The sequence below is a fragment of the Bison bison genome, unplaced genomic scaffold (assembly GCF_000754665.1).
Source record: "Bison bison bison isolate TAMUID 2011002044 unplaced genomic scaffold, Bison_UMD1.0 scf7180017864471, whole genome shotgun sequence".
Taxonomy (NCBI): Eukaryota; Metazoa; Chordata; class Mammalia; order Artiodactyla; family Bovidae; genus Bison; species Bison bison.
The window spans coordinates 31,679,640-31,707,163 of record NW_011495032.1 but is presented as its reverse complement, the minus strand read 5'-3'; the positions used below and the strand labels follow the sequence as shown (position 1 = coordinate 31,707,163).

General features: G+C 37.2%; 1 protein-coding gene across 4 annotated transcripts in view; it reads right to left on the bottom strand.

The window, feature by feature from the left end:
• Positions 1-27,524, bottom strand: part of MAP2 (microtubule-associated protein 2) — a 297,885-nt gene that overhangs the window by 84,061 nt on the left and 186,300 nt on the right. For all 4 annotated transcript variants that reach the window (XM_010861091.1, XM_010861093.1, XM_010861094.1 and 1 more), the window contains exon 4: positions 17,920-17,996. The gene's annotated coding sequence lies outside the window, so the exon portion shown is untranslated. The remainder of the gene's footprint in view (positions 1-17,919; positions 17,997-27,524) is intronic.

Here is a 27,524-nt window from a genome sequence, read left to right as displayed (position 1 = left end):
CCAACACCACAGTTCAACAGCATCAATTCTTCGGAGCTCAGCTTTCTTCACAGTCCAACTCTCACATCCATACATGACCACTGGAAAAACCATAGCCTTGACTAGACAAACCTTTGTTGGCAAAGTAATGTCTCTGCTTTTGAATATGCTATCTAGGTTGGTCATAACTTTCCTTCCAAGGAGTAAGCGTCTTTTAATTTCATGGCTGCAGTCACCATCTGCAGTGATTTTGGAGCCCCCAAAAATAAAGTCTGACACTGTTTCCACTGTTGCCCCATCTATTTCCCATGAAGTGATGGGACCAGATGCCAAAGAACCAATAAATATACATATCAGAAATGAATAGTATTTAAATTAAATTTTAAATTAAATAGTATTTAAATTAAAGCTCTGAAGCTTCAGCTTCTACTGATGATATCTAACTAAGGACCTACATACTAGAGATACAGTGAGATAAGTAATAGATTTCTAATCAGAAAATCAGGATTGAATGCTGGCTTTCTCATTTACTAGGTGTTCAAACTTAGACATGAACAAAATCTGAGCATTACTTTCATAAGCATCAGGTCACTGAACAGATAAATTTTGACCCCTACATCAGTAATTTTCTTTTACCATATAAAGAGAAATTCAGTCACAGTAAGTTTAATAAAATCTTCCTTAGACATAAATTTAAGTACTAGGATAAAAGTTTAAGAGGCAAATTGTCACTTGGAATTTGACAAATAACAATTTTGTTTTCAACTTTTTCTGCTTGAAATCTGATTCCAGACCTGTAAGACTCTGTCCAGTGTCACATAATAACACACTGTAAATCTCCTTTGGGTGCAAATCTAAGGACTGTTCTGTAGAATTCCAGATTGTCATAAGTATTTACTGGCACCATTACTAAATGAAGATCCTTTAGTTCTAGACACCTGAGGACCACCTTACAGGGAAGGCACTGGTTGCGCATTAAAGGTGCTACAAGTACAGCAATTAGTACTCGAGGACAGTATGCTTCAGAGATTTCTTTAAAGGAGGTGGGAGCAGGGCCATGACCCAGGTAAACCTGGAGGCTGTGCTATATATCACAAAATAAGATGCTAGAATAACCCCCCTAAAACCCCAAAAGTTGTAAAAGAAAATGGAAGTCATGAAAAAAAATGGTGGAGACTTGGAAGTTAAGGATTTATTTAAAAAGTAAATACTTGATGGTGTTCCATAAATGGGATCTCCTTTTAGCTATTTAAGATAGAAGGAAGGATGAAGTCCTGCGAAATTATAAGCAAGATGCCACTGTGCTCTTTTCTGCCTCTTTGTCTGATCTGCTCAGTCTCTTTATCTTTTGATGAACAACTCCTCCTCTGCAAACACAAGCTATGTGACTGAAGCTCTGCCTCTGAACATGTTCTGATTACAGTCTTGTCCTAAATACACTAAGCGTATATGGCTTCTAGGATACTCAGTCACAGCATTTGTTTTCTGCACATCTTCGAACATAATGCACTCTTTGTCAATGGATGTGCTGAAGCACAAGCTGAATGCCTATCCTGTCATGAACATGATAGACTCAAGGGGATGTTGGCCTATATGACTTCTAAAATGTTTTCCGACTGAGATTACAGATCTTAATTCATTAGCCAGTTAATTTTTTGAGAAATTAACATTAAACAAACATTAAAAGAAAGGCTCTTTGTGTCATAGGGAATGCACTAGGGATACAAGAAAAAACATAAAGCCCGTATGCAGAAGGAGCTCACAGGCAAACCAACAAGAAAAAGTCATGCTGTGATGCAGATAAAGACAAGAATCTGTGGAGGCACATGGACAGTTCTTACCACACTGGGAAGTTAATCAAAACTTCCCGGGGGAGGGAACATTGAGTTGAGTTTAAAGGACAAGTTAGCCAAAGAAAGGAGGGACGTTTTCTAGGAAGATAGAGCCTGGATGATCACAATTGCAAACTACGTTATTTTTGACTTGGGCTAGGCAACACCTTCCCGGAGAAGGCAATGGCACCCCACTCCAGCACTCTTGCCTGGAAAATCCCATGGATGGAGGAGCCTGGTGGGTTGCAGTCCACGGGGTCGCTAAGAGTCGGACACGACTGAGCGACTTCACTTTCACTTTCCTGCACTGGAGAAGGAAATGGCAACCCATTCCAGTGTTCTTGCCTGGAGAATCCCAGGGACGGGGGAGCCTGGTGGGCTGCCGTCTATGGGGTCTCACAGAGTTGGACACGACTGAGGCGACTTAGCAGCAGCAGCAGGCAACACCTTCCAGGAAGACACCCATAATGAGCATTCTTCTGGCCTCTCAAAGTCCAGTTTTCACCCTGTGTTAGATGTTCCTCCCCATACTGTCTTCATCAAGGAGCTGTGAGCTCTTGGAGGGAGAGCATTTCATATTCCCACTACCAACACCTAATATAGTGTGTGGCACAGAGTAGGTTTGATAATAAGTGTTTACTACATGAATGAATGAGGAACACATGTAAAGCAGAAGATTGTTCACTGTGGTCCAGAGGTTAAGTGGGACATGGGGAAAGGAGGCTGACAGGCAGGCGAGGATAGAAAAATTAAGAAGCATAGTAAGCCATGCTTAGACTCCTCCTGAAAGCCAGAGGGCTCCAACAAAAGATGTGACATGTGACATAATCAAGTTTATTTTTTAGAACGATTGATCCAGCAATGGTATTAAAAGTGAATTGGAAGGATGCATGATTAAATGTGGAAGCAACTCTTAGAGAAAGTCACTTTAAAAAAGGAGCATCTAGATCTGGACTGTGGTGATGAGATTAGTATTGAAATGAGAGGGTAGATTCCATGTTCAAAAATGTAATCATTTAAAACAAAACCTAACTGTCTTCTTTTTACCAGACTGCTTATAAAGTTTCTCTATTTTATCTATCTTATCTATCTAGCTACCTATCTATTATCTACCTATTTACAAACCTTACCAGCCATCTGTTTGTTGTGAGAAGCATCATGCTTTATACTATTCTGACAGGCAATTTATTTTTTCTTGAGTCTGGTTTGTAACTGAAGTTCAGATTTGTTAAGTTCAGTTATATACCATGCTCTGAAGAGTGCTCTTTCATTAGACCATACAGTGTTAGGAAATATTTTGCTTGATTTTTGATGAACATTGAAAAAAAAGGATGGAATTCTTTTTTTTTTTTCCTTTGCTTTGTTTTTGTTCAGTGTGAACCTCATGAGGTTCTTTTGACGCCACTTTTAAAGTTTTCTTTATTCACTTTTTTTGTCATTTGAAACGTGACAGTGGATTACAAAGACATATGGGCCTAGTTAGATCTGGATTCATCTGATGAGACATGGAAGCAAAGAAATGGAGAATACTGAGAAAAGAGAGCCTGAATAGACTGAAGATCTGCACTTTTCCTTAAGAGGCACTATTAATAAATTCCTTTAACAAAGCATGTATTGAGCTCCCGTTTAATTTTCAGATTGCTATCAATTATCAGTTTACTTATTACGCTTTCTAGAATCTAATTCAGTAACATTTGTTAAACATTAGGTTCACACCAAGAATTCTGTTAGACACTAAGAATATAATGATGATTAAATTATGGATTCTGGCCGCAAACAGCTTACACTATACCGAAGAGGTCAGATGTATTCGAAATATATATGTTATAAGGTAACACAGTTAATGCAATGATAGAGGCCACTATTGGTGCTACATGAATATAGATCTGAGTCATATATATTTGAAAAGAAAAATGGATAGATGCAAAATATTTGTATAACTTTCATTTTTAAATATACTAAACTACAGCATCCAGGGAGAGTCCAAAATCTAGTTAATTATAATAAATGCTAGTTTTCTTCCAGGGAAAGGTAAAATATGAGTCACATAAAAGTAAAGTATGAGTCATACAAAGCAGAACAACTTTTTCCCATTTTCTTTCTTTTTGGATTTGGAGCAGGCTGTGTGCCATGTTGTACTGTGTATCTGTAATTGTGACTCAGGAGAATTCTGAGTTAAGTTGCAAGTATCCTTGTTCACTCCATCAGTTGAGTTGGACCAAAAAAAAAAAAAGCTCAAGAAACCCTTATCATTTGGAATTCCTTCACAACTCATGTCTGATCCAACTGGGTCAGTCAGTCCTCATACACTGCTTTGATTTCTCTCTCTGAGCTGACATATCTTTGTGCACCCTGGAGTGAATTCTAGAAATCAGTTTAACTTTTATGGCTTGTCACTTGTATTCTGCTAACCTTCTGGAATATGATGTGGCATAAATTTGCTAAATCCTCCAGGCCTGAAATATATGTAATAAGTCTGTGTTTACGAGATGATTAAAAACTGAGCTGAAAAAAATTCAAGTAAAGAAACAGTCACAATAATTTGTCTACAAAGACAAATATTCCAGTCTTACATGTAGAAGTCTTAATGCATATATAGGCACTGATGTGGCAAAATTGTATGCTGCACTAATAGGCAAAAATATCTTGATATAAAAATAGACCCATCATAGGCAATTAAGGCAGATGGGACCTGGTCAAGAGCAAATAGACCATGATTTGTAATGTAAAAAATGTTAAATTAATTTTTAGTGAAATACATTTCTATGACAGTCACACAAATTTTGAGGAAGCATATTAATTTTTAAAATATATTCTTTGAGCAGTGCTTACTTTTTATTAAACCCAATATAGTTTTGATACTATATATAACCACTGCATTGAAAAGGATAGGAATTTTATGCTTTTTTAATGGCATTAGAAAAGGGGAGAGAAGATGACAGATAAGGCCGATGATAAATCTCTGGGAAGGTTAGAAGCGTTGCTGGTAATAATGCTTTCAAAAAGGAAAGAAAGAAAGGGCCAGTGTGGACTGGACCTCATCTTTCTGGGATTCCAAATGAATTGAGGCAAAAGGAACACAGCAGTAGTGTCTGAGCTTTAGGTTGGCGCTCTTTGACTTTTATATTTCTAATCTATATATCCAAGAATTCACCTTAGTATACTTACAGAAGCAACAGACAAATCTGGAAAATCTTCCTGTCTCTGGCACCACAATCTCTAAAACATTTTTGAAATTCTCTTCAATTCCATGTTGAAGAACTTGGGTATCAAAAGTAAATCTATAGATTAAGAAATGGCTTCTCAGCAAGAAGCAAGCATATGGATTCCCTACATTATCTTCTTTTTAAAGGTTGTACATGTGTGCTAAGTTGCTTAAGTCGTATCTGACTCTTTGAATTGCTATGGATTATAGCCTGCTAGGCTTCTCTGTCCAAGGGATTCTCTAGGCGAGAATACTGGAGTGGATTGCTATGCCCTCATCCGGGGGATCTTCCCAACCCAGAGATCAAACCTACATCTCTTTATGTCATCTGCATTGGCAGGTAGATAATCTTTACCACTAGCATCACCTCAGAAGCCCTCAATACAATAGATTTTTGTTCAAAATAAAGTTCATGAAATCCTCCTGTGTTTCTTAGAACAAAATAAAAGTCTTTACAGGAAGAACTTATAAATAAGAAAAGAGACTGTCTCACTCATTCTTAACTAAAAGAAAAAAAAAAAGTGATACAGTGCCTTAATCATGAACAGAAAAGAGACATATCAGGTTAGAAAATGTTCTTTTCTGGTAAAATTTATCAATATGTACTGAACATCTATTATGTCACAGGCTTGGTTCTAGATGCTGAGGATATGCAAATACTAGCAAGACTCAGAGGGCGGCAGAGCATGAGATGGTTAAATAGCATCACCGACTCAACGGACATGAATGAGCAAAACCTGGGAGACAGTGGACAGAAGAGCCTGGCAAGCTATACTCCATGGGGTCTCAAAGAGTCAGACACGACTTAGCAACTGAACAACAACAACAGCAAGACTCAGCTTTTGGTCTTCAGAAGGTACTGAGAGAAATCAACGTGTCAACGTGTATTTAAGTGATAATATGATAAATGCCTTAATAGAGATAAACAGGGATTCTATGGCAGTTCCTATGAAATAAAAAAGTCATGGGAGACTTCATAATGGCAAAATGTGCTTTCAATCTTCAAGGGCATTCATAGTGGATAGTGGCATAATTCTAAGCACAAAATCAGCAGTAATATGATGTAGGGGTAGAACAGAACTGGAAACATGCTGGAAAACATTAAGGCTGCTTCAGAATGCCCAGCAAGGCTCCAGATGATGAAGATCCTGTCAGGCTGTGTAGTACAAATTTTATCATTATGGTACCCCACTGAGAAACTTTAAACTGATAGTGAATGATAAAATAAACCATAGGAAGGGTTATAGAAGATTATGATCAGAATCAGGAAAAGCAGATAGTTGGTCATAATGTGATAATCAATGAGAGGGCATATAGGAGTTTGAATTAAAGTAGTAGTAGTGGGATTGGAGATGGGGAAAGGATATAAGATGTTTATTCTGAGACAAAATTAAGTTAGTCAGTGCCCCATAGGTCATGCAAAATTCCCACCCTCATGAAAGTTACATTTTAATAAGGTAATCATACAGTAACCAAATACCTAGTTAAAATATTAAACTTAATATGAACTAAATATTAATTTATATTAAATTATTTAACCTCACATGTCACATATTTAATATAAAATTTTAAATGAGAAGATAACAGGGCAAGAGGAAACCACTATTTTCTGTAAGGTGGTCAGAGAAACATCTCTGAGGAGATGAGTTTGGAGCAGAGACTTAAATAACATGGAGGATGCTAGCTATTTAAAGAATCAGACAAGGATGCTCCAGGAAAGAGGTGGTGCTGTAAATACAGAGGCTTTGAGATGTGAATTAACTTCTTATGTTTGAGGCTGACTTGGAGTAAGATGCAGGAAGAGTGCTATAAGAACTAAGCGGAGCCAGGTTGTGTAAGATCCTGCAGAACCTGGGTCAAGAGTTTGGATTTATTTCTAAGAGGGAGAAATGGGGAAATATTGATCAAAGGGTACAAACTTTCAGTTATAAGACCAATAACATCTGGGGATCCAAATACTGTATACCGTATACATTAAAAGTTGCTAACAGAGTAGATCTTAAACATTCCCACCATAAAAAATAAATGATTCCCTGGTGGCTCAGACAGTAAAGAATCTGCCTACAGTGCAGGAGACGGGGTTTGATTCCTGGGTAGGGAAGATCCCCTGAAGGAGGAAATGGAAACTCACTCCAGTATTCTTGCCTGGAGAATTTCATGGACAGAGGAGCCTGGCAAGCTACAGTACATGGGGTCACAAAGAGTTGGATACGACTGAGTGACTAACAGACAATTATATGGGGTGATGGAGGTGATAGTTAATGCTCTGGTGGTAATCATTTTGCAATACGTAAATGTATCAAATCATATTGAATACTTTAAATTTACATGTAAAATGTCGATTATGTTTCAAAAAAGCTGGAGAAAATGTATGATGAGAAGCCTTTGCAGAATTTTGAGGAGGGTGGTAAGAACTTTTTAAATACCTTATGGCTGCTGTGTGGAAGGCAGACCACAACAGGGAAAAGAGGGGAAACAGAGAGGCAAGTAGAAGACTACTGTAGTCATCATCTGAGAGGGGATGGCAGCTCTGATCACAGGGTGCCAATAGGATAAGCAGATTTCAGACACCAGAAACAACAGCAGCAACAGAGACCTGCCACGATTTAAACTCTTTTGAAAAATAAGAATTAGGAAGATTTTCAATGTAGTATCTATGTACAAATATTTCAAATGGAAAGATACACCATGTTCTTGGGTTGGAAGAATAAATACTGTTAAAATAATTATAGTACCCAAGGTAATCTACAGATTCAGTAAAATCCCTAATTAGAATACCAAGGCCATTTTTCACAGAACTAGAAAAAAGAGTTTTAAAATTTGTTTGGAAACACATAAGACCCCAAATAACCAAAATAATCTTGAGAAAGAACAACAGAGCTGGAGGAATCACACTCCCTGATTTCAGACTATAGTAATCAAAACAGCATGATACTGGCAAAAAACAGACACAGATCAATGGAACAGAACAGAAAGCCCAGAAATAAACCCACCTGATTAATCTATGACAACGAAGGCAACAATATACAATGGAGGAAAAAAGCCTCTTTAATAAGTAGTGCTGGTCAAACTGAACAGCTACAAGTAAGACAAATGAAATTAGAACATTCTCTAACACCATACACAGAAATAAACTCCAAATGGATTAAAGACTTAAAGACCAGACACTACAAAACTACTAGAGGAAAACAGGCAGAACACTCTTTGATATAGACTGCAGCAATATATTTTTGGCTCTGTTTCCTAAACTAAAGAAAACAAAAGCAAAAACAAACAAAGGGGATTTAATTAAATTACATAATATAGTTACTCAGCTCTGCAATGAGAAAATTATATAAAAATTATACATCAGTATGTTACTTCCCTACATAGCTTCATTGAAAAATTTCCCTGGTCTCATGTTTCATTCAAACAATCCTGCTGTAGTGTATATTTAAATGATCCACAGTTGGTAAATGTCTGTATATTATATTTGAGTGTGCATGTATATTATGTTACATTATCTTAAATTACTCTGCTTTGCAATTTCTCTTCCTTTTAAAACAAAGCTTCCTTTAGAATTCTTAGGCTTCAAAGGCAAGACCCACTCAAGTTGTAAACAAAAAGGAATACATAAACCCCAAACAAAAAGGCTTACATGCTGCTTCCCAATAGCAAGAACTTTCTAGTATCACAGTGGTCTGTCTTGGAAAAAACGTCTTTTTGATCGTTTTGGCCCTTTGCTCTTCATTCAAGATTGATTACTACCGGATCTCTCCTAGAGCTTGGCTCACAATGGTTTTAAATGAGTCAAGCTTTGGCGCCCCCTCACTAAAGTATTTGCTTTAGTGAATTCTAAATTTCTCTCACAGAGACTACAACTGTCTCAGAATCAAATTACTGCCTTCTGTAGTAATTGCTGAGCACACGGTACAACTGGAATCTTTGACATTCATTTAAAAAAAGTGTGTATGTATGGAAAGGTGGGTGAGAAAAGAAAAAGAGTCAACAAATCAATCATAAGAAATCAGCATGTTTAAGTAAAGCACTATACCGCTCAGAAAGAAAGATCTGACAGAGACACTCAGAAGGGATCACTCAGAAGGGACCAGCCTGCAGGTTCAGCCAAGATGGATTCCTGCTGATCACTTTTCATTCTTCTTACACATTAGTTTTTCTTGTAGGAAGAGCTATTTTTATTAAGGTATCTTCATTTTAAAATGTTCTCTGATGCCATGAGAACTTGGTTAAATTGCTACCAATTCTCAAAGCGAAAAGGAGTTTTAACCTTCAAGGAAATCAGCCATCATACACTTACTACAACGCAGTATGTACATGAAAACACAAGTGTTCCACAGTCACAGGAACCTGAAACTTTGTGATAGAATTATTAGCAGATAATGAGCTAAATATTAGCTAAATATTCTACAAAACTGAATGATTTTTATACAATACTATGACACCATATTCCAGTCCCATAAAATAATCAGATGCATGACTACCCTCCATATAAATGACAATATTTACTACTCTCCAAATAAACAGTACTGATAAAACAAGTGAAAAACATAATATGGGGCCTATACTACTTGTAAGTTCATTCAAATATCAAAACTCTTTAAAAATTTTTGCAAAAGTGGAAATATTCCTCAATATTATACCTTTACTTATTTTTTCTTGAAAAGGACACCTTTTTTTCAGTTCAAAATGAGTTTTTATTTGACTATCTCAATTCATGTCTTTTTATAATGCATTTTAGAAATTTACCAGAATACAATTAATTTTGTTTTACAAGTGAAGTGAAAGTCGCTCAGTCATGTCCAACTCTTTGTGACCCCATAGACTTCACAGTCCATGGAATTCTCGAGGCCAGAATACTGGAGTGGGTAGCTGTTCCTTTCTCTAGGGCATCTTCCCAACCCAGGGATCAAACCCAGGTCTCCCACATTGCAGGTAGATTCTTTACCAGCTGAGCCACAAGGGAAGCCCTGTCCTACAAAGATGCTTCTTACATCTATAAATTAATCATTTGATACTTTTAGCAAGCAGCTATTGAAGAAAACCAATAGTAGTATCAGGCACTATGCTTTTTGAGTCATTATCCTTTTGGACACAACATTCATTTCTATAAGGAGGGCTTTTTAAAATATCTCATTTGTGTACTCCTGTAAGAATTAATTTTGATAAACTGATGTATTTACATTTACTATTTTAACATGATACTGAAATTGTGATTCATAGTTTTATCTCTACATATAAATAGCATCTATTCTTGCCAGGGCTTGAAATATTTGATCTAACTGTTCAAATATATTAATTCCATAGACAGATTTTCCTTTGGAGACTACTGGCAGTTTATCAAAATCTCTTTTCTTTTTCCCTAGGATTGCACACAGTAGGATTACATTTACCAATCTCCCTTGCACTTAAATGTGGCCACATGACCCAGCTGTAACCAATGAAATGTGAGCAGTCATTTGTCTATCTCTAGGTTTTGCTCATATACACTTCCATGTGCTCCTCTGTGGTATTTTCCCTTCTACCAGCTTAATGGAGACAATAACAAAGTAAAGCTATAAATAAAAGGAGTCTGGATGCCGGGCTGACTATGAAGAAGAAAGACATCCTCCAAATTCAAACACTCAGCCAGGACTGTTAAATGAACAATAAATAAAGTTGTAACACAATTTTGACACTAGTTTTTTTTTTTTTTTTTTTTAGCAATTAGCCAATCCTGACTAATGTACTTAGAGAAAAATTGGAAGAAATATATAATGAGATTAGAAAAAAAAAAGGAGGAGACTAATAGAAGTAACAGGGTTAAAAGAAACAAATTTCAGTAACCATCCTCTATCTGCTGCCTGTACAACAGATCCCAACAGCAGCTAGGACAGGTCATGGGTGCTGGAATGGGAGAAGGAAGAGTCAGCTTGAGGCAAGAATATTTCCTGCTGCTCCACCTATATTACCTTCTTCACGCCCCTCTCTTTTTCTGGTATGGATGGAGCAAAGAGCCCAGCCATCAAGTTGGTCCTATTCTAATGCCTGCCTTGTGGCTAAGGTGGAGAAAACACTTGCAACTATTTTCAGAGAATCTTAGGACAGTCTGATATTCGCCAAGGACAAAGTGAAAGCACTGCCCTTCTTGAGATGGTAGCAGACAGAAGACTGTACATCTGGTCTACTTCCTGTCTCCACAGTCCCTCTTCATTCTCCCTCAACATCTCCTTAAATATTATCTTGCGGAATCACAGTGTCAGCTTCTTCCTTCCTTCTGACTATAAACATACTTTTTTTTTCTATCCATAACAATCACACACACACACAAAAGAAATGACAATTAAAAAACAACCACAATCATAAAACCTGTTTTGTAAATCTGCTACCTTGACTTATAGCTCATTTGTTTTTTACCTCTTTAACTCCTCACTTATATATCACCTATTCACTCCTTCAGTTATTATTTATTAATAATTTATTGTTATTATTAGCTATTAACAAAAATGTATTAAATATTAGTTTGTTTCAAATCTAATAACATGGTTCTGGAGGCACAAATATAACAGACAAACATTTGCCTTTGACGATTATACAGAACTGAGGAAAAAGACAGATGAAAATAATTATACAGCAAGATGATTATTTTGTAGTCTAGATACAATTAAAGGGCTATGAAAGTGCTTCTTCTCTGAAAAGGCACAATTAATACTACCTTTAAGGCTGGAGAAAAAAGCTTCATAGAAGGAATGACATTTGAATTGAAAAGACACAGGCTTTTATAAGTCAATCAAGGGGAAAATGAATATTTAGGTAGAAATAACAAAGGCAATAAGCAATATGAGACAAACATGGTATACAAAGAGAAACAATTGAAGCTGAAGAAGCAATAAGTAGTCTGCTATGGTTAGAATGAAGGAAAGAAAGAGAGGGATTGTTGGCTGTCCAAAAGGGGCTACTTAGAGTCCTGTTTTGAAGAGTCTTACTGAGCTTGAAACTTTATATTATAGAAAACTTTTAAGAAGGGGAGAGAAATGATCTGATATATATGAAAAAGCTTCATGGTGAAAAACCAGATTATGTAAGAGTCAGGAAGATGGAAACTCATCAAAGGTTCAGATAAATGTTGCTGTTGCTCAGTTGCTCAGTTTTCTGACTCTTTGTGACCCCACGGACTGCAGCACACCAGGCTTCTCTGTCCTTCACTATCTCCCAGAGTTTGCTCAAACTCATACCCATCGAGGCAGTGATGCCACCCAACCATCTCACCCTTTGTTGCCCTCTTCTCCTCCTGCCCTCAATCTTTCCCACTGGAGGCCCGTGCTGAAGGGGTTAGTGTTCAGCACTTGCATTATAAAGCACTTCAGTGATCAGAAAAGAATTTTCCCTCTTCTGCTTAAGCAAAAATTAGATTTCTTATTGGCTTTCACTCCTTCCCCAATTGACTGAGAAAGGCTACTGCAATAGGTCTACAGAATTTTCTGAAGGCAACCATCTTTTAAGAATTCCCACAGTAAGCCTCCCTTATTAAGGAACTTGTAGTCATGGCCAAATGAAAGGACTAAATGTTTTAAATGTTTTAAAAGGACCATTGCTTTTATTCTGAGCATTAGAAAAAGTGCTCATCAGAACCAAAATTTTGTCTCTTCCTATCTCCATCTGGCCAAACTGTGAAAAGGCCAGACTTAATAACAGCATCCTCTGAACAAGAACTATAGCCTTTTTGCAGCAGGTGGTTCCCACCTCTGCCTACAGAATTGCAGCCCAAACAATCTGCTCAGAATTGCAGAGAACTCAGTAGAATGTGCTTATGACTCAGGCTGTTGAGTAGGAGGACTGTTATTGTTATTTTAACTCGTGCCAGAGTATGTGGGCAAATCTCCCTGTTTCTGTCTCGAGTTAACCAAGAGACATCCCTCTTCAAAACCTCACCCCTGGAATAGATTCTTACTCAATTACAGCCAGAATGGTTTGGGGTCTGGGTACAACTGCCAGCTGATAGTAGAGATTAGAAAAGGCTTTCATACAGGGAACATCTGATATTCTAACTTACCAATACAATTTACTTTTAGAATGCTTAAATCTGCCTTTAAAATTGCTTGCACAGAGTGCCATGGACCAGAGCTAAATGCTGATGAGATAGCATTCAGCTTGTGACTACATTTGACTCGTAGTCAGCACAAGTCAAAGGTACTTGTTTTCAGAAAGGATGGTGAAAATAGCAGGTCTTCTTTCGCTTTCCCTTAACTGTTGGGGTATTGTGGTCCTACTGTTTGTCTTTCTCTTGCCAAATGTTCTCAACAGTGTAAATACTCATCAAGTGCTGCTCCTAAGAAATACTGTAAAAATGAAACAAAAAAATCAGACTATTTTTACAGAATATTGTCTTAAAGGATAAAATTCACCCAACAACATTTCAGGAAAAGGTGTAAATCTATTCTGAAGATATAGAAATATCAAAGAAATGTCAGGCTGTGGCAAATGTTAATATTATTAGGTAGACAAAATATGACATGGAATACGAAAATAAATATTTTCTGCTTTTAAAATCGTTTTCTCACTTCCACTTAGCTAATTTGTCTCTGTTTTTCTGATGCTATAAATTAAAATTCAAGATCACATATCAGTAGGATACAATATTGTCAAAATGCTATAAAATTATGCATCAAAAGGAGGCAGGAAAGTTCCTCATCATTCCAGAAGTGATGGGCAAACTGAAAGAATCCTGAAAAGGGCAACAACCATCATTGTATTCATAAAAGATAATGTGTGTATTCCAAAGTAACCCTTGCATACCTCTCTAGTCCTTCAGAAAGTGAGGGTCCACCAAGACAGAGACACCAGTCCAGAGACAGCCCAGAATATCACAACGTCAGAATATCACATTACATTACATAGAGAGGATATGGCGATGACGTCAGGGAGGTAGAAGATATCAGCTGATACAGCACCTTGTTGGCCATAGTAGGAGTGTGGGTTTTCTTCTGACTATTAAACACAGCCAATGGTGAATTTTGAACAAGACAGTCAAATCAATTGATTCATAAAAGATCAGACTATGTGAATAATAGATTATACAAGAGCAAGATTGAGCACAGGAGGCTATTGCATTAGTTAAGGTGAGAGAGAGTGGATTCCAACGAAACAGGTAAAGACAATGAGAAATGGTTAGATTCTGGACAGAGATGAGCTTGTCACTGTTACCATCTGTGATGAGGCTTAATTAGGTTAAATACTATGCCTCTAATAGGTAGTGGAGTCCAGAAATAATGCAACTGTCAGGGTTGTTTGCTGCTAAGTCACTTCAGTCGTGTCCAACTCTGTGCAACCCCAGAGACGGCAGCCCACCAGGCTCCCCAGTCCCTGGTATTCTCAAGGCAAGAACACTGGAGAGGGTTGCCATTTCCTTCTCCAATGCAGGAAAGTGAAAAGTGAAAGTGAAGTCGCTCAGTCGTGTCCGACTCTTAGCGACCCCATGGACTGCAGCTTACCAGGCCCCTCCGTCCAGGGGATTTTCCAGGCGAGAGTACTGGAGTGGGTTGCCATTGCCTGTACTCTAAATGTTTACATGGGGCTTTTGTGTCAAAAAGATGCTGATATTAAATGAAGTAGTAAGACTTAAATGTCAGAGAGATATATCAATCTTTACACTAAGAATTACATGTATTAAGTTTGAAATATTCAATTCTAAATTTTACAAAATAATCAGTAATATTAGCACACGATTACAAAGATTTTGACATTTACAAAGCATTTTCACTCCTGTTATCCTATACAGTGTTAAGATAGCATAGCAAAAGAGAGATATCTAATAGTCACCTTTATGGGATCACTGAAGGTGATTATCAATATCCTGTTTTTCTCTCTGGGCAGATATGGTGCCTTCCTTACTTTTCTCACATCAGTCCCCTCAACGTTCAAAAAACTATCCTAATATCATTGGTGGAATAAATGAAACTGCTATTTACTCATCAAACAGGTTATGTTTCCCGCATTCTTTTTCTGGTAGGCAGCTTAGCTTTGAAGTCTGAGACAGATGAATTTGAATCTAGGCTATGCAACCACTATATGATCTTAGTAAGTTTCCCGAAATATATGGGCCTCAATTTCCCATCTGCAAAATTGCATTGCACTCGTGACCTCCAAGCTGTACAGCAAATCTTACATGTATTTATATTTGCCCAGCAAAGGTTAGTTTATCTCTTCTTTCTCTCCCAACCCTCAGAGCAGTGATTTATTCCCTTCAGGAAACAGAACAGTGCAAGTGGGCTCTCTTTTCTCCACACCCTCTCCAGCATTTATTGTTCGTAGATTTTTTTGATGATGGTCATTCTGACCAGTGTGAGGTGATACCTCATTGTAGTTTTGATTTGCGATTCTCTAATAATTGGTGATGTTGAACATCGTTTCATGTGTTTGTTGGTCATCTATATGTCTTTGGAGAATGTGTAGGTATTCTGCCCATTTTTTGATTGAGTTGTTTACTTGACACAGTGGGGGAATAAGAGGGTGGGATGAATTGAGAGAGTTGCATTGAAACATATATATTACCATATGTAAAGCAGATAGATAATGGGAAGTTGCTATATAACACAGGGAGCTCAATCCAGTACTCTGTGACTCCTAGAAGGGTGGGATGGGGTCGGGGTTGGAGAGGGATTCAAAAGGGAGGGGATGGTTGATTTACAGTGCTGTTCAGCAGAAACTAACACAACAGTGTAAAGCAATTATCTTCCAATCAAAAATAAATTTAAAAAGAAAATTAAAAAATTATAAAATATTCAATGTCTATAAATCTTACTGGTATATATATTGATATTTCTTTTACCTTAAATGAACTATAAAATTAAATGTAGTGATAGAGAAAAATAAGAAAAAAAATCCTTTTTTAAAAGTTTCTCTCATGATTTTTGAAGGGAATATGAACAATTAATATAGGCCAAACAGGAGTGTTTATTCTTTTATGCATCTTTTACATTTCAAAGGTAACATTTACCCTTGTAAATATTACCAAATATTGTATTTGGGAATAGTCAGTATTTCATCCATGGAGAAATAAAACAGATTGCAATTATTGCATTATGGCAAAAGCAGTAAAAAATATGAATACCATTACTGAGCAAGCTACTCAGAGCCAAAAAAAAAAAGAAGCCCATAACCAAAAGTTTTTCTAATAGGAAAAAAATAAAACAGAAACAGAATTGGCATGATATCACATATTAAGATATTTGGATCTCTTATAAAATTCAAGAGATGCTTTGAAAGCCACACTTAAGCCATTTTAGCATTAAATCTTCCAAATGCTGAAAGTTATTTAGAAATAAATAACAATACTGAGCACCAGATGACTAAAACATTCAAATGAGTCAACCTTGTGACAGAATGAGTCAATCAGAGATCCTCATGTATTAACATGGATGAATCTCTAAATACAGTGCTGGGTAAAGGCAAGGTACAAATAATATCTGCAGTATGACACCATTTATGTAAACTGTCAAAATGTAAATGATCCTATGGAGTATTATCTCATACATATGTCATTAAAGTTAGGAAGTCATTAAACACAGGAAGGCTATATCATCTTCAGGGTTGTGACACATTTTAGGAAGAAAGGAAAAGTTTATTTCTTTAGAAAAGATTTCAACAAAGCTGAATGCTAGCATGTTTTCAAATTCATGGGGCTGATACTTGGGTATTTGTCATAATAGTTCCTGGTGTGTGTGTGTTTGTGCTCAGCCACACAGTCATGTCTGGCTCTTTTGTGACTCCACAGACTATAACCCACCAGATTCTTCTGTCTATGGGATTCTTCAGGCAAGAATACGGGATTGGGTTGCCCTTTCCTTCTCCAGGCAATCTTTTCCTACACAAGGATTGAACTCATGTCTCTTTGTGCCTCCTGCATTGGCAGGCAGAGTCTTTATCCCTGTGCCACCTGGGAAGCCCCAATATTTCCTATATTTCACTCTGAAATTTTTGTAGATTTTTTTGATTAAAAATAAAATAATAAAGAAATAATGAAAGCAGTAAAATTCATATTGCTATGGCCAATTTAAGATTGTATATTCAGTAGTTCCAACAGCAAGAAATTTAATAAAAATGCATTTTTCATCTCCTATAACAAGAAATCATTCATCTTTATTTTTTCAGTAATATTATTCTGCTTTTATCATAGGAATTGAGTCTAAAGAAAGATATGAAATCAAACAAAATATTCTTTCTGCTTGTGCACAGAGCTAAAATATATACGTTCCTTCATTTACTTACACAACAATTGTAAAGTAACAAGTACAAACATCAAATAAATTTTGTCTGTCGTGACTTTTTGGTAAACGCATTGTAATTTTTCTTCCTTAAATTCAGATAGAACCAACTCAAAACAAAGGAGAATCTGATGACTAGACATTTCTATCACAACCAGCCTCACAATAATGGCTGGGCTGATACTTTTCCCAGTGACTTGCTCCCAGACCCAAGTATACAACCTTGAGTGAATCTCTCCAACTACCTGCCTCCTTTCTCTCTGCCTCATGCCCCAATCTACAAAGTGAGCATCCTTATAGCTACTCACAGGGCTGTTATAGATTTAGTTAATATGGGCTAAGTCACATAGGACCACACCTGGCACATAGTAAGCGTTGAGAAAACACTATTGGTTCTGTTAACCATAGCAGGAGAGACAGGCTGAATTCAGTCTTCATTTCAGAGAAATATTTTTTTGTTCTTTTACTACGAAAGCATTCAAAACATTACAAAAGGTCATTTTAATAATCTAAATCTATTAGCTATAAAAGGCATGTATATTTTCCCTTATTAAAATGAACTAAAATTTATTTAATAAAGATTTTTTTAAAAAATACAGTTAATAAGTGGTTATTTTTCACAATTATGTGTAACTCTTTTACTTTAGAGAGGCTAGGGTCTTACCTGTTCAAAGAAGTGGTAAAATGGTAAAGTTCGTTATATTGTGTTCTCAAAGGTTGATAATATGTTCTGGTTTCTTTCTGTAAAAAAAAAAAAAAATATGAAATTGATAATTTAATCTCTGATCCACGTGTTACAATTATATTATGTAGGTCAATATCAAATTCAACTCATGGCTTTACTCTTATATTGTGTAAATATGAGACTATGAGATGAATTTCATGATGGTTCTTAATAGTTATACACTGAGCATTTACAAAGAGCAAGGTCCTTTTCTGAGTGTTTCGAATAGAGAAGTAAAAATGCTAACTGTTGCAGACTTTTTTTTTACTTTTTAGCTTCACTCCAGTGAATAATATTTTAAATATTTTAATATAATTAAATTTTATTATAATAAATAATATTTTAAATTGTTTAAATTGTTTTCAGCTAATAAATAACAGGCAATTGTAATCTCTCCCAAGAGAATATATTCATCCTGGTAAACTATTAATTATGTCCAGTAAGCCTTAAAGGACTGGGCCTTTAGCCCAGTCTGCATAGATTCTCTATAGCCAGGCTGGAAGGGAATTTTTTTTTTAATCAACTAATTACATTTCCTTTCTAGAGTACTAAACTTATTTTGACTTTCAGGATACTAAAAGTCATTCTGGATTAGTAGTTCTGCTTAGAATTCCACTAAATGCAAGGGGCAGAACCGAGACCCATTTTTAAGTTGTGCTCTTACAATTGAATTGTAGTGCTGGAGAAGACTCCTGAGAGACCCTTGGACAGCAAAAAGATCAAACCAAGCAATTCTGAAGGAAATCAACCCTGAATATGCACTGGAAGGACTGATGCTGAAGGTGAAGTTCCAAAACTTTGGCCACCTGAGCGAAGAGCCGGCTCATTGCAAAAGACCCTGATGTTGGGAAAAATTGAGGGCAGGAGAAGGGGATGAAGAGGATGAGATAAATGGATAGCATCACCAACTCAATGGACATGAGTTTGAACAAAGTCTGGGAGATAGCAAAGGACAGGGAATTCTGGTGTGCTGCAGTCCATGGGGTCACAAAGAGTTGGACACAACTTAGTGACTAAACGAAAACCTATTTTAAAATAGGTGATTAAAGCTACGCATCTCTGTGTGTCTTCACCAAGGCTTATGTGATTTCACACCTGGTAAAACAGACCCCATCACATTCTCTAGGAAGATGCTGCTCTAATAGTAAGGAACCCTCAGATAACTATTAACTCTTCTTAAAGACCCAGAAGAAAGGGCAAACTTGGAAAGACATAGAACAGGGCGTTCAGTTCTTCTCTGTGATTCCTCAAAGAAAAATGTGTTTATGGACATAAACAGACAGGGGTCTGATGCAAAAGTGACAAACATTGACCAGGTAAGGACCTGTATGAAGTGCTTTTACATACACAAGTCACTTAACCTGCAGGAATTCACATACAATGTACAGTAGAAAACAAATCTATTAATGCACATTAAAGACAGAAAGGCTTAACATTTTAAAAATGAAGAAACTTCTGCAGGCAAGAAGAAATATAGTAGAATTCTCCATTCCCTCAAATAACTTGATAGATATTTTAGGAAAAAAATATTCAACCACCCAGAACTCTGTACACAGCTATCCTTTTTTTTCAGTCTTGCTCAGTGATTCTCAAATTTGGAATATATATATATATATGTATATATATATATGTTACTATATAGTTCTATACACAACAAGACTCTATTACATAGAGTTCTATACACAATAACAAGACTAAAGAATTTTAAAGGGTAGTTTTGATCAAAAGCAAATGAAACCTCATAGGTTGATTTCAGAACAAAATTAAAATGGTAAACTAGCTCTGGACCGTGTTCAGAAAGAGTCTTTGCATAATTAATCAATGAATACTAAATAAAGTATCACCCTTTATTTCTTCTTTAAATTCCTTCTTTTCCTTCCATTCTTTTTTTAAACTTAAAAAAACAATTTATTTGCCTGCTTATGGTCTTAGCTAAGGCATGTGGGCTCTTTCATTGTGGTGCATGGACTCTCTAGTGGTTGGCGGGCTCCCCAGCTGAAGTGCACAGGCCTTCAGCATGTAGAACATGCCGTTCTACAGCATGCAGGATCCTAGTTCCCCGACCAGACAGACTCTCAACCACTGGACCCCCAGGGAAGCCCTTCCTTAAATTCTTCAGTGTGCATATTTTTTTTTCGTTTCATCTTTATGATTCTCAAATCAACATGCACACATGTATACGTGTGCAAGTACACAATTATATATGTGTGCATGTATATTTTAGCCTATTAAAAATAGGAATTCTATAGAACAGAGGTCAACTAACTATGGTCCACAGACCAGATCCATCCTGATGCTGCCTGTTTTTCCTAATATAGTGTCTTGGGCACACAGCCATGTCCATTCATTTCCTTGTTGTCTATGGGTGCATTCACGCTCCACTGCCAGAGCAGAGCAGTTGTGACAGACTGTGTGGTCCTTCGTATATTTATATATCATCCTAAATATTACTATATGGCCCTCCAGAGAAAATATTTGCTTACATCTGTTATCAAGGGACATGTTTGTCATTTGAGTAACACTAAAAACAATATTGAAAAACAATCTCTTGGCTTTTAAAGGTTTTTTCCAAAAATTAACTCAATAGTTATATATGAATGAGAGAAATTCCAGCCTTAAACACTTAAAAGCTAATTTCACTCCACAGGAATTGGAGAATTATTTGCCACAGCATGAGATGATTATTGGAAAGCTGAACGTACCCAGTATTCATTCATCATAAAAATAATGCCCCATTTACCCATCATCCATATTTTTGTGGAGTTCTTTGGTTTATTAGAAAATTAAAATGACTATCTTTTTTCTAGGCTTTATTTTATGAGAAAAGATAAATGCCATTTGGGAATTATTTTTAAAAAGCAACTTATGGCCTATTCCATAAGGCATATAAACTTGAACAGCTATTTTAAATTAACACAGTGCAATTAGAGGTGATCATTTTTATTCCATATCAAAAGGTTTAAATTAGCACAGTTTTGTTAAGAATATTATTTTCCATAGTTTAAGTATTTTCTACAGTGGCTGAAACATCCCTAAAATAATCCTAGCAAATGCTTATATGGCATTTATTAATCTGCCAGACATTCAATGTTCCAAGCACTTCATATACATTAATTCACTTATTCCTCTCCATCACCCTCTAAGTAGGCAACTCTTATTCTCCTCATTTTACAGATGAGAAAACTGAGGCCCAGAGAGCTTAAATGTCCTTCCCAGCATAATACAGCTAGAAAGTAGCCAAGCCTTTCAGACTTGATAGACCCCAAGAGTTGGTTTCAGGTCTTCGACTCTGGTTAAGGACAAGTTCAACCATAGAGGCTTAGTGGTTTCTCTGAAAAGTGGTATTTCATCTATGGAAAACTGCAATTTACTTAAACTACTTAGCACATCTATTATTCAATATATTCAGCTTCTTGAACAAACTGAAATTTACTCAGTTGCTCCACTGATTGTATCAGGTTTGCTTATGCCACTTTCCAGAACCGCTTAGAACTGGATTTGAACACTGTTGAGAATCATGACTGACACCTGACAAAGTCATGTGATAGAGAACAGGATGCGCACTGGCTTCACAAAGTAAGACGAGTGTATCATTGAAGGAGGAACCCAAGACAAACACTTGTTCAGCTATAAACAATTCAGCTTTTATCAGGTGGGTTATCCAGATAAATAGGATGTGCAGATAGTACACTTAGGCTGCATATAATACATATTTAGTGTGGTATATTTATATGCAAGGTATGTGACATGTATAGGGTTCAAATTAGAATGATAAATTGATGTAGACTTCAGAATCTCATGGAGAAAATATTGCCAAGGTGTGCTTTTCCCAATGATACAAGAACCCACGTTTCATTCAGCAATAAAATAATGATGAAACCTTTCCTGGATTGCTAGACCAGAGTATACTTTTCATTAACCTTTGAAATACATTCTAGCATTAAGTTTCATTTGGTTATTTTGCATGTTTTGACAGACTTTTGTCAGATAACCTAAACACTGAGGTGCTTGAGATTGCTGGAATCCTGAAAAGCGTTTCTGCAGGCTAAGCTTAACCTCATCAGCTAGTGTTAGCTCTCAAATAAACTAACATTAACATCATTCTCTACCTCTATCAATATGCTTTGAGATTTTGAACAGTTCATGTAATTCAGTGCACTTGTGCAGGATAACAAGATTTCAACTAAGTGGCCAATACCGCTGGGAAAATATCCACAACCCAGCAGTCTTTAAATGGAGAGTAGCTACCAACATAAACCATTTAGTTCAACATGCTACTCAACCATTTCTATCCCCTAAAGGTTTAGAAGCAGTTCATTATCACTGATTATCCACGAGTAACTGAAAGTCACAGTGAACCAAACTCACTGCTAGTTGAACGGATCGGAGAAAGGATCTTCTTTTTCTGCCAAAGTTCTTTTAGGAGAACATTATGTTTCTTGCAAAGGAAGTATGCTTAAAAATGTACACTTGAAAGAACTAAGGACAGTTAACATAAGTCCTATTCAAAACATACAGTCTCCAATTGACGAGAGAATCCAGGTAAGATAGACAGAATTCTCCCTTTTAATCCCCAGACCTGCTATTTCAGGCTATTTCCAAGGACTAGCAGACTGCATTAAGATGACTTAATAGAAATTAGCCAGTTTTGTCCAAAGACTCTCAACATAGTTCAGGGCAGTAAAAAGAGGATACAAATAGGTGAAGGATAAAGGATTGGATTAGTCAGAAAAGTCAGGTTTAAGTCACTGAGTCTTTAGAGAATGAAGGTTTATAAACTATTCATGCAAATCCTGATGTAAGCAGAGTAACTCTCCAGGCCACCTCACTCCATGGTGATGACCCAGCAAACTGTATGTTCTTCTTGTGGCTCAACTAACTTGTGGCATCTGAGATTACTGCACCAGGAGAGGAAGACATCTAGAAGGTTGTGCACTGGCCCCTCAGTGCTTCAACAAGGAAATGACACTCATCACTGCCTCTCACAGCCTCCCGACTAAACCAACCACATGGGCTCTGGATAAATGCAAGGGGTTGAGAAACATGAAAGTTAGATGGAGATTGGGTGAGCAGTACAATTCTCCATCACAAGAGTGAAAAAGGCATGGTGGCTATTTTAGGGCCATCTTTAGATTCCTTCCTTGTTGAAAAGGGTTGACAAGAAATAACGCTCAGTGATACCAGCTCAAAACTTATTTTGCTAAAGTAACAAATGCTGACTCTGATTGGATATATTTTGTTATATACATATTCATCTTTTAAAATGTTTTCTTAATATGAATTGACCCTGAATATAGAGAACCTCGGGCATCAAGAGGCTACCCACATCAGTGTTTTCATTTCGTGATGTGCTTCACTATTGTTTTCTGCTCAGAAATCAGAATATATCTGAATAATGCTTCTCTGCTTGACAGAAAGCCATCTGTTTGTTTCTAATTTTATACAAACATCAACCATTTTAAAAATGTTCGATTAAGTTAATGCAGATGCACGGGTTCCTGTGGTGTAAAGAGAAGGGTCTGGGGACAGAAACAGGAAACAAAGCTGCCATGAAACTTACTATGCCAGATGCCACTTCATGATTTCCCTCTCAGGTTCAAAATTCTTCTGTCAATGTGACAAAATCTAAGTTTCTTGGCCTGGCTGCAAGGACTTGCATACTGTGACTGTACTTTATCAAGTTTATCTCCGATTTTCTACCACCACAAGCCCTCACATCTTAGACTAGTTACTCTGTAGACCTAATAAATGCCCTTTTCATTCAAGCTTCATATCTTTCTTCTGTGAAGTCCTCTTCTTGCCTCCTTGTCTCTCCCTCTCCCGCTTTCCGTATTTCCTTTATGTCTGGCAACGTCTTGTTGAACTGAAGCTCTCTTCTCTAAGAACACTCCCTAGTCACCTCCAAGATTGTCTCTGTCCACTGGTTCCTGGTTCTTGTTTTTATTTGGCATTCATATGAACTATCCCAGGGGTCACTAGTGGTAAAGAACCTGCCTCCCAATGCAGGAGACATAAGAGACTTGAGTTTGATCCCTGGGTTGGGAAGATCCCCTGGAGGAGGGCATGACAACCCACTACAGTATTCTTGCCTGGAGAATCCCATGGACAGTGAGCATAGTGGCTACAGTCTATAGGGTTGCACAGAGTTGGACATGACTGAAGCAACTTAGCCTGCATGCACACCTTCTGTTGTTAATTGCAGCTTATTGAAATGGAAACAAATTCACATGCCGCCCTTTTCTCTGTTTTGTTTCAATACTAGAAGTTGTTTAGTTGCTAAATCATGTCCTGCTCTTTTGCGATCTCATGGTCTGTAGACCACCAGGCTCTTCTGTTCATGGGATTTCCCAGGCAAGAATACCGGAGTGATTGCCACGTTCTTCTCTTGGGGATCTTTCCGACCCAGGGATTGAACCCTCATCTCCTGCATTTCAGGTTGATTCTTTACCACTGAGTCACCAGGCCACTGAGCCACTATTGTTCTAGAAGTCATTGGTTCCTATCAAATATATGGATTCTTTTTCTTCCCAGAATATTTAAAAAAATCAAAACAAGTGCAACTGAAGGACAAAAAATATTAAGCCATATAAGAACACACAAAGCACTTCAAGTAAGGCTGTCATATTATCAAACTGTCTCAAGAGGTATTAGCAATTTCCACTTCTATTTCCTTAGCCTATCAACAGCACTGTGTGCTATTTATTTGTTTAAAATCCTCCCCATCCCACCCCAACTACTCTGTAAGCTCTAGGTGGGCAGGGGCCATTTTCTTTTGCATATATTCTCTTTTGTACTACTATACTTCCTGTCCAGAAGCAAGTACTTAATAAATATTCATCCGAAGATGAAAAATTGAGGTATGTACTCCAAAAAATTAAATACTTTAATTTTGTGTATATGAATTTCTCTGTTCTAAGCAATGGAAAGTCCTTTCTACCTGGCTTACTGTTTTCCCGATTTGAAAATGGGTGATTAGTAAACGTTGAATGAATGAATAAACAAAAAAATGATAGCAGTGATGATAATAGTTTATCTCCCTAAGCATTCTGATGAGAACTTGGTTAAATCAGATCTTTGAAATAAAAATAACACATATTTTGGACATGGAAGCTGTGTTACAACCCTGACCTATGACCTACTGGCTGCAGACTACTGGGCAGACCTTTTGACTTTCTGAATCCTCAGTATTATCATCAGTAAAATGGAGATTATCCATGCAATTTCTTTTACAGAGTTACTGCAAGAATTAAATAAAATCATCTGTAGAAAAGAGCACTGACAGCTGTGATGTGTCAATGTCAGCCTTCAGATACTATTTCTTCATCACTTAGCACACATACACGTGTGAAGATATTGCCTATTCGCTTGTACAAAGTTCATGCTGATGTGAAATTTCTTAGCTTCAACTCTTCTCTTTTTCCCTTGGCTGCCAAATTCCTTTTGTAAGTTCTTAGGACACAGGATGTCTTTGGGAAATATTGTGCTCGATAAAGAAAGCATCTCATTCACTAACAGCCCCGATTTCACCTGCTGGGAGCAAACTGTCAACCTACAGCAGCACACTAGGAAAGCATTTGGCTGAACCGGGTGACAGAGCACCAGGCTATTTTGGGGGGTCACTGTGAGCACTCAAATTCCAGCTGTGGCCTAAAGAAATAAGAATTCGGTCAACCGATGATGTTCACTGCTTGAGCTCCTGTACTCTCTGAGGATGACATTCTTGACTGCTGGATCATTAGAAAAGACATACATTGCTAAATGTCTCTTTTCTAAAAGAAGCTCCACCAGAGAGAGAAAATACACGCTATTCTCCAGTCATCTGACCAGAAAAATGAAATTCTGGCAAATCTACTTTTTGCCCAAAGAGCTAAAAGCTCTGAAAACAGAGGGATTTCATTAACTGACTGGCGTCTTGGGGTGGAGTTTACAATTAACAGTGATCTCCAGCTGGTTCAGGTTCTTCATCTTCTGCTGCATATTGTTCAAGAGGCAACCCATGAGAATTTAATTAGCACAGTGGCGCCTCAGTGAGCACCCACCCTTCCCCACTTCTGTAATGCTAATTTGAAATATCTCCTTTTCTCAAGTTATTTTCTGAACAGTGGCAGCCAACATTTTATTACTAAAGAAATTGCCAGTAATGACCCATTTGAAAAACCCAAGATTTCTTAATGAAGTGAGAATATGACTTATTTGCTGAGAAAATATATCAAAATAAAAGCTAGTCCTGAAATTCACCTGAACCCATTATATTAGCATTCCTGGGTGTTTTGGAAATTCTACAACAGTGTTTGTGTATCCAAGACATATCCCAACAGTAATCTTAGAAATATTAAAACACACAAGGACAGAGCATTAAGATGTCACCAAAAGGGGAAGACTTGGCCTAGAGCTACTAGTAACAAAGAAAGGAGGGGGGAGGCTGCCTTCCTATAAATAGGAGGCAAAGGAGGAAACGGATCCTCTGCTGGGGAGTCCTTTAAAATGTTTTCTCCACCTCTTCTATTATTCTGTCAGTGGCCATGTAACTCCCTCTTTTCTGCTCTTTTCAGAAGAGTATGCTATTATTATGCTTTATTTAAGAGGCTAAGATTTAAGTAAATACATAGACACCACAGGGCTTAAGGGCAGTTGGAATGGAGGGAGGAGAAGGGCAGAAATCAACACAGGAGGAGGGGCACAGAGAGACAGGGACAGCAGGGCTGGAGCCAGATGTCAGGGGAACCGAGCACTGCGTGCTCATGAAAGGCTTTTACCTAAAGCTCCCAGTAGCCACTTGACATCTATAATCAAGGCATGCGAGATTGATTTATAAAAAAAAAAAAAACAACATAAAAATAAGACTAAAGTCTAAGCTTTAAAAGAAAAGCAAATAAACCAATGAGATGGCAAATATTCCAGCTGCTCTAATTACAGTTGTTTCGAAGGAAAAGTGAAGGTTGCCAATGCCTTGTTTGGGTTCCCCTGAGCTCCCCAGGATCACATCAGCCACCTTTGGTATTTGCAGACACAAAAGTTTGCTTCAGAGGTAGGGTTTTACCCTCACACTCTGAGAATGTTTTTTAAACTGCTGTAGGCCAGTGAACATGCAACCATTTTTAAACAAAATTATTGCAGCTTTAAAAATGTATACCTGGATCACTTTGCTGTACATATGAAACCAACACAACGTTGTTACTCAACCATACTCCAATATGAAACAATTTTTTTAATGTATTATCTTTTAAAAATGTGGCTTCCCATAATTACAGTACAAAAATCTTGGGAGGCTTAGGGCGGGCTAACTCTGTGTGCCACACTACTCTCCCCACATGCCAACTGACCAACCCATCTCCAGGGGTCTTCCTAAAACAGTGAAGTCCAGCAGCCTGTCCTGTGAGTGCCCCCTGTACCTAGGGATGGGCGTTATATCATCTTTAGCCAAGTCTTGACTTTAAGGGCTTTTAGAAGTACCTTCTTAGTGACGGAGTGCAGATCCTACAGGATAGTGGTTTTGTTTTGTTCAGTTAATCTGTTGATGATTTTATTTTTCCCATCTTACATCC